Source organism: Schistocerca piceifrons, chromosome 1, assembly GCF_021461385.2.
Source record: "Schistocerca piceifrons isolate TAMUIC-IGC-003096 chromosome 1, iqSchPice1.1, whole genome shotgun sequence".
Classification (NCBI taxonomy): Eukaryota; Metazoa; Arthropoda; class Insecta; order Orthoptera; family Acrididae; genus Schistocerca; species Schistocerca piceifrons.
Genome location: NC_060138.1, coordinates 467,354,273 through 467,361,904, shown reverse-complemented (window position 1 = coordinate 467,361,904; position 7,632 = coordinate 467,354,273). Strand labels below are relative to the sequence as shown.

The 7,632-nt window shown below is 42.3% G+C and overlaps 1 pseudogene; it reads right to left on the bottom strand.

Annotated features, from left to right (window-relative positions):
- Positions 1 to 5,909: 5,909 nt before the first annotated feature.
- LOC124721520 lies at positions 5,910 to 6,027 on the bottom strand (annotated as a pseudogene).
- Positions 6,028 to 7,632: the final 1,605 nt, after the last annotated feature.

Here is a 7,632-nt window from a genome sequence, read left to right as displayed (position 1 = left end):
GGTCCGGCCACTCTGCTTTAATTACATCGCTGTCGCTTCATTATTGTGAGAACTGAGGCCGGCCACGGCCCCGTGGACAATGCGCGCTTATTGATGGCCGGCGGGAGCGCTAGTCCTAATTAAAAAGGATCGGCAGCGGGCTGGGGCGCCGAGCCACGGCCGCCGGCCGCCACTTAGGCGCGCGGGGCCGATGTTTTATTTATCAGCTGGTTTGCATGCGTGGGTTTGTCCTGTTTTTGTCCAAGCGATGTCACAAAGAAGAGCGTGTTCCTACACGCACGGGTGTCGCGCCTATCTGCTCCCGCTGACTGTTCCCATGGGAATTTAAGGAGAGGAGGAGTTTATTCCTCCTGCCGTAGCAGCACGCTGCTTCGACGTTCGGAGAGATTGAGATTGTGTGGATCGTGTGTCCGAGTCCTGGTCTACCTTTTACGAAGACTCCAAAAATCATTCCACGCGAACGGAAGGATAACTTACCAAGCAAAGCGAGAAACAGTTATTTTTATCTGTCCTTCGAGAAAATCCTTAGACTACAGCGAAGTCATCGTTAGCAATCGACGTAATTAAAGTGTACCAACATTCGTTTATCAGATCACGTAGGACTGGGTGCGATTTGTGCTTTTACCAGTGGGTGGGGGGGGGGGGGATGTCTTAGGGGGTTAGTAGAATTATATATGTTACTAGCTTGGACCGTGACGTTACGCATGGTTAAACAGCTATTTATAAATAGATGTTAATGTCGAAACTCACTATTGACGCGTATGCACTATCAGAAAAGCCATCCCTTGTTATAACTTTAAAAGTACATTATAGGTAAAGCTTATTTACAAAATCATCTACATACGCGTACAGATATACGAGGGGAATTCAAAAAGTAGAGGCACATTTGTGAAAAGTTGTACTTATTCTGATGATAGAAAACTGAAACATATTAGTAGTATTAATAGTAAGACTTATTAAAAACTTTCAGTGTTCGGCTCCAAAAATTTAAATTATATGTAAAGTTTTACTCCAGTGCGTGGGAAATAAACATCCCAGGTTGGGATGCATAAACTAAAACCAGAGGAGGGGATGGTCTGATGCAGAGGGGGGGAGGAAATCCCCCCCCCCATCCCCCCCTGCAAATCGCACACTGAGGTAGGAGCAGGCGACCTCGCCAAAATCGAGTAACGGTACGGCACGGATGCATAGCACGATGAACAGGAATATCCTCATTAGGCTTAACTATCTTCACTGTGCTACCAGCAAAACCGTTGTGGCGCAAACGTCAGAAGCTCCTTAAACATGTTCACACTTACTGAGCACTAACCCAACAGAGACAGTACTATGTCACAAATACCGCTGTTATTGAAGTATGAATTTCCACTGGCCTTTCAAGCCTACAGACTTATAAGAAGTCACACATTTGTGACTCGTTCAGAAAGGAAAACAAAGGGGTAAACCAGTCATTGTGATGCACAACAGATTCTATCGCCCAACAATGTTGGTAGTACGGATATCGGCTTAAGTGTCCTTCAAGAAAAAAAGCCCTCTTTTTCTCAGAACGTACTTATTCTTAAAAGAATTTGATAGCATTTCTCTTAGATGCACTATTTTTATGCAGTCACAATCATGCCAGCGATGTGTGAGAACGTTTATTCCCTGTAGGCAAAAGCTCTTGCCCTGTGTTCATGGCCATGTTGTCACTGCATGAATTACACTTTCATCCTCTTCATTCCCGACGTAGGAAACCATGAAAGGGCCGAATCACACGGCACCATGTAGGGCTATAGCACAGGCCGGTACGCGATTGGCTTCAATCCGGCTCGCGGCAGAAGTACGTGGGAGAGAGAACGAAGCGCTCGCATTGAACTCCGCTGGTGACGCATTTTCGGATATTCGCCAATCTGTTGTTCGTGTTTTTCCAGTTCGGTTTCTGTGTAACACAGTCGACAGTCTAAGTGATTTAGATCTTCAGTTTTTATTTTTTAAATGAACAAAGAAATGGTAGCTTAATTTATTAAGTGTTAGACAAACAGCCTATACCTATGCGAACACTCATCAAAATTTTTTTTGGGTAAATACTAAATAAAATTTGCTAATGGTGTTTGTGGATATAAACACACTAAATTTCACTCTAATGACCTGCCTGTGGCCAAAAATCACAAAGGTAGTGCTAACTACTTGTCGACCGGGACTGCCTATCTCACTCCCATATTTTTTCTATTGTTTATCCGCATTAAAATTAGTAAATAATTATTGTTCATTGTCGACGTTTACAACAATGCATATTAGGGTAATTTATAATGAATTACTAGCAGCCGGTTGCTTTCATAGGTTTTTATTTTTCCATGAGGACATTTCAGGATGCATAGCATTCTGTCTTCACATGTTCCATTTATTTACGCGTCATGAACATTGTTTCTTTACTAACGACGTTGCGACATTTTGCAACCGATGTTTTTAATAGGACTATTGTAAAACGTCGTAAGAAAAGAAACAATGTTAACGATGCGTAAATAAATGTAAATATCTGAAGATGGGGTGAACATAAAATGTACGAACTTTCCAAAGTGCGTGTTTTGAGCCATGATTTGCTGGATCGGGAAAGAGGTGCCATTCATATCGTTGTGTTACCCCATAAACATTAACGACGCGGATGCTATAATTTTTACTTTGTGTGCTAGGAGCACTGCTGTTGCGTCACGTGATGCGCCCGCCCACGAGCTTAAGGACGTTTGTGAATCACGCCCGCGGGTTAACAAAGGTTGTCCACAAATGGGCTATAAGCTGGATGAGGCAATGGTACCCAGCCCAGTTTGCTGGTGTTTGTCCGGGTTCTGAGGCTTGAGTGAGGCGTGCACCATAACGTTGGAAGAAGTGTTCTTGAGGATTATTGTCAGAGCAAACACGTCGGCAACGGTTCTTGAGTTTGTTCGGAGAGCCCGCAAATTCCTCTGAATTAGTGGTTGACACTTTTGGCAAGACATCCACAACAATGACGCCATCACTACCCGATGGAACTATCGTGGTTTTGCAAGTAGAGGGAGCTGCCTTGAAGTTTACCTTTTCTGTGGGTGAGGTCGAGTCGCTCCTGTGACTGCCTTTTTATCTCCGTCTCAGCGTTATGCACGCAATGTAACATATTAAGACAAATTTTCCAATATATAATACGTTTTTATAAACTGAGTACTACTTTGCAGCACAGGGTAATTGCTAAAACATACACAGCCATATCTTTCACCAATTACGATCGTATTTTGTTAAAGAAAAGAACACACGTTATACAAACACAACTCCGGAAACGCTTTATTCCTGTGTTGGTACTCAATTCCTGCAGGTCTTCATATTACATTAAACGGGTGATACACAGAGGAACAAAGCATACTAGCCGGCCAGTGTGGCCGAGTGGTTCTAGGCGCTTCAGTCCTGAACCGCGCGACCGCTACGGTCGCAGGTTCGAATCCTGCCTCGGACATGGTTGTGTGTGATGTCGTTAGGTTAGTTAGGTTTAAGTAGTTCTAAGTTCTAGGGGACTGATGACCTCAGATGTTAAGTCGCATAGTGCTCAGAGCCATTTGAACCATTTTGAACAAAGCATACAGCTACACCACATGAAAGTCGTTATCATATGAAATGTTCCAAATGCAAAATGGCTTTGAGCACTATGCGACTTAACTTCTGAGGTCATCAGTCGCCTAGAACTTAGAACTATCTAAACCTAACTAACCTAAGGACATCACACACATCCATGCCCGAGGTAGGATTCGAACCTGCGACCGTAGCGGTCGCTCGGTTCCAGACTATAGCGCCTAGAACCGTACGGCCACTCCACCCGGCCAAAATGTTCCAAATGTCCATTTTGTTATATGTGATCAAATCGTAATTCTTTTTTATTGTTATATGTGATCAAATTGTAATTCTTTTTTATTTATTTATTGTTGATGTCCCATTACAAGTAATACTGCATGTTTGAAGATAAACATAAATTTTATCTGTTCACTGTCAGATCAACGAAGATAATACAAGCGTGTTGTTACATCGGATGCCTTATTTTACAAAACGAAAGTTAGAATCTGATAAAACTTAAAGATTAACTTAAGTATCACATCTATGTCTGCCTGTAAAGATTTAAGTCTACAAGAAATTTGAAATGAAATTAATACTGCAGTATGGAACTTTCAACTCTTACGTTCACCGAATATGTCTTTTGTTCCATTCCACTGGAGATTTAGTTGACATGTAGCTCAGAAAACTGATTGTGTAAAAACTGCTGCTCACTCTTTTGCCTTATTTACACGTAGTAGTAACTACCCGAGTGATGGGGACTGGGTGAGTACATAACTGTGCAGTAGTGCTGATCACGGATCTGGTACAGTGTACTATGCACAACCAAAAAAATTAATTATAATGTCGAAATACAAAGCTATGTATTTAACGTTTTGTTTGTTCGCAGCTACAAGTCTACAGTCCTTCTACACACTAAAATCTGTACACCGTAGTACTGTATCACGCCGATAGAGAAGACAAAATAAAATATAGCAGCCCATAGCTATTCTGTCAATGGCCTGCGACATTTTGTTTTGATTTATCTAGCGGCGTGATAGGCTTCTATGGCGAGAGGATTTTAGTGTGTAGCAGGGCTGTAGACTTGTACAAGGAAAAAAAGAAATAAAAAAGGATTGACGCTTAATTTTAATTTTTCTAGATGATAACCAAATCTTTATGATTATTCCTCGTCATGAAAGTGTGCAGAAATGCAGATTTACACATTCCGGTTTGTCGGCTAATAAACAACTCATGTATCAAAGAGTTTCACGTGATAAGCTGATACGTTATATTCTTATTTGTTTCTCGTTATTAATGTACTACGCACAGTTACAAAAAAATATTCATAAAATGAAAATAAAGTAATCAAGGACCTAGAACAATGTGACATAAATTCTTTTTAAGGTATTAAGTCAATATGTTGATGATTTTCCTACGGATGCGACGCAGTACCGAGACAGTTACATCATAATGAGGGCGGCCTTGAAATCCAACGCAGTTTTGAATTTCCAGCTTTGAGGAATGTGGCGCACAAGTTGGAGGATAACGCACTATGGTAGGAGCTGTGGTAGGCGAGTGAGGCAGTTAGAGAGGCCAGGGGGAGAGAAGACAGGAGAGGCCGGAAGCTGTGGCCGTCTGATGGCATCTCGCCCAGCATCCGGCACCTCCCGCGCCGCCTCAGGAATGTGATTGTCCGTCCGACGTCCGTCACCCACTTCCCCACACAGTCCGAAGATGCCCCCCCCACAGCGGCAAGCACCGTTTCTGACCCACTATCTGACAAAGGTTCTAGGCGGCTATTGTTCCTCGATCTGCGGAGATAACTGCATCTGTATGTGAAGAACACGTTGCAGAACGATGTGTAACTCTGGAGCATGTATTTAAAGTTGAAGAATTTTCACTTGATAAGCCTTTATTCTATGGAAAGTCACTTAAATTCTCCTTAACTGTGATTATTCCTTTCCTGCACATTACGAGAATGGTTGGAACATAATGAAATGTCTTTTTACAGACAGAAATGAGAATGAATCGTAACACAAACGTGAAAAATTTAAGTCTACTTGAGTTTATCCAACCATTGCAGGAAAATATTGGCATGATTTTTAACAAAAAACCATGAGTGACACTCTTCCGTTCTCTCTTCATTATTGGCAGTTGTAAAAGTAAACTAAACTCCGTCCGAACAGGCTTTGGAAGGCCCAACGATACCGACCGGACGCCGTGTCATCCTTAGGCCACAGGCGTCAATGGATGCGGATGTGGAGGGGCATGTGGTCAGCACACCGCTCTCCCGGCCGTATGTCCGTTTACGAGACCGGAGCCGCTACTTCTTAATCAAGTAGCTACTTAGTTTGCCTCACAAGAGCTGAGTGCACCCTGCTTGCCAACAGCGCTCGGCAGACCGGATGGTAACCCATCGAAGTGCTAGCCCAGCCCGACAGCGGTTAACTTCGGTGATCTGACGGGAACCGGTGTTATCAATGCGGCAAGGCCGTTGGCTATTGGCAGTTATAAATCAACATAATACAGCAAAACAGTTTAATTAATCATTATATTTATTATTTCCGGCCACCTTGGCCTCCATGCAAGCTAGTAAGAACCGCAGTTGCTCTATTGCATTCGTCGCATCGTCGGTCACATATAAAGGTAGTGATTAAACAGGCAAACCAATAGAATTCCTCTGATATAAATCAATTAACACCTGCAAGATAGAAGACAGTATGTGTAATGTTACAGTACGCTCTAGGATGATGCGTCAGTATCACAGTACTTCTACGGGGTTGCAAATGCAAGAAAAATCTGTAAGTTATTAGACCTATTATCTGCGCCTCACGACCTAAAGCAAGACTTTGTAGTTGATGCTAATACGACAGCTTGCGTGATAGACCTCTAAGTGTAGCTGTATAGAGTATGTGACTTTAATGTATACCTTAGTAGAGTTCAGAGTACGTGTCGTTTTCAACGATTTCGCCCTCATCACTTTTGATGTACCCAATGTAATGGATTGAAGAAAGCAAATAGATTCTCCGTTTCCAGACTTAGGAAAAACGTTTGATTCAGTACTACACTGACGACTTCTAAAGAAAGTACGATGCTATGGAATATCAAATCAGGTTTACATCTGGATTTCCTGACAGGCTACCGGATCTCGTTATCCTGCATGGACAGAAATTGGCAAAAACTGAGGTGAAATACGGTTTGCCACAAAGAGGCGTGGTAAAACCATTACCGTTCGTGTTGTGCATTAATGACATATCAGACAACTTCAGTTGGAATCTTAAACTTTTCACAAATGATGCAGTAATACTATAATAGTACCCTGCCAGATCTCGACAAAACATTAGCGTGGTAACTACCTATAATGAAGAGAACTGTCAAGGTGTGACCTTTACGAAACGTGAAAGCGTGATGTTCTTTGAATGAAGAATTGATTATCACAGGCAGAGTCAGTCATGTCATACAAATATTTGGCAGTAGCAGTATGTAGAGATAAGTCTGCTAATAGTCTCAGCTGTAGGTGTAAGTAAATTGCAGGTTGATGTTGATCGGTTGGATACAGGGGAAACAAAATATATTGCGTTCAAAAGCGAGGTACGTCCCATACCTGTACACTGCTCAAGGAACCAATGTAAGGCCGACACACATGGGACATCGAGCGTATACAGAGACAGGTTTCTGGACGGTTACTGGCTTGTTAGAATTCGAGAGTGCGAGAGCAAGAGAAATACTGAGAAATCTGATCTTATAGAGTGGGAAAAAACTGCCCCGGAAAATATTTTATGCACCTGAAGATAAGCTGTTGAGCTTATAACATCCAGTCCAGTTGCGGATGACGTAACTTCTCTTCCCCATCTTAACATGCATGAAATATTTTCCGGTGCAGTTTTATTTTTCTCACCCTACAGAAGACACACAAAGAAAAACGCCATAAATCTAACGAGAAACTGCTCAGAAAATTTCAAGAACCATCGGGGAAGACATTACCTAAATTCTCCAACACGCTAAGTATTTGCACCTTGCAAATCGTGTACATAAAATTAGGTAACAATGTTACACAGAGGCATGAAAGCAGTCATTCTTCTCACCCTTCATCTGTGAGCTAAA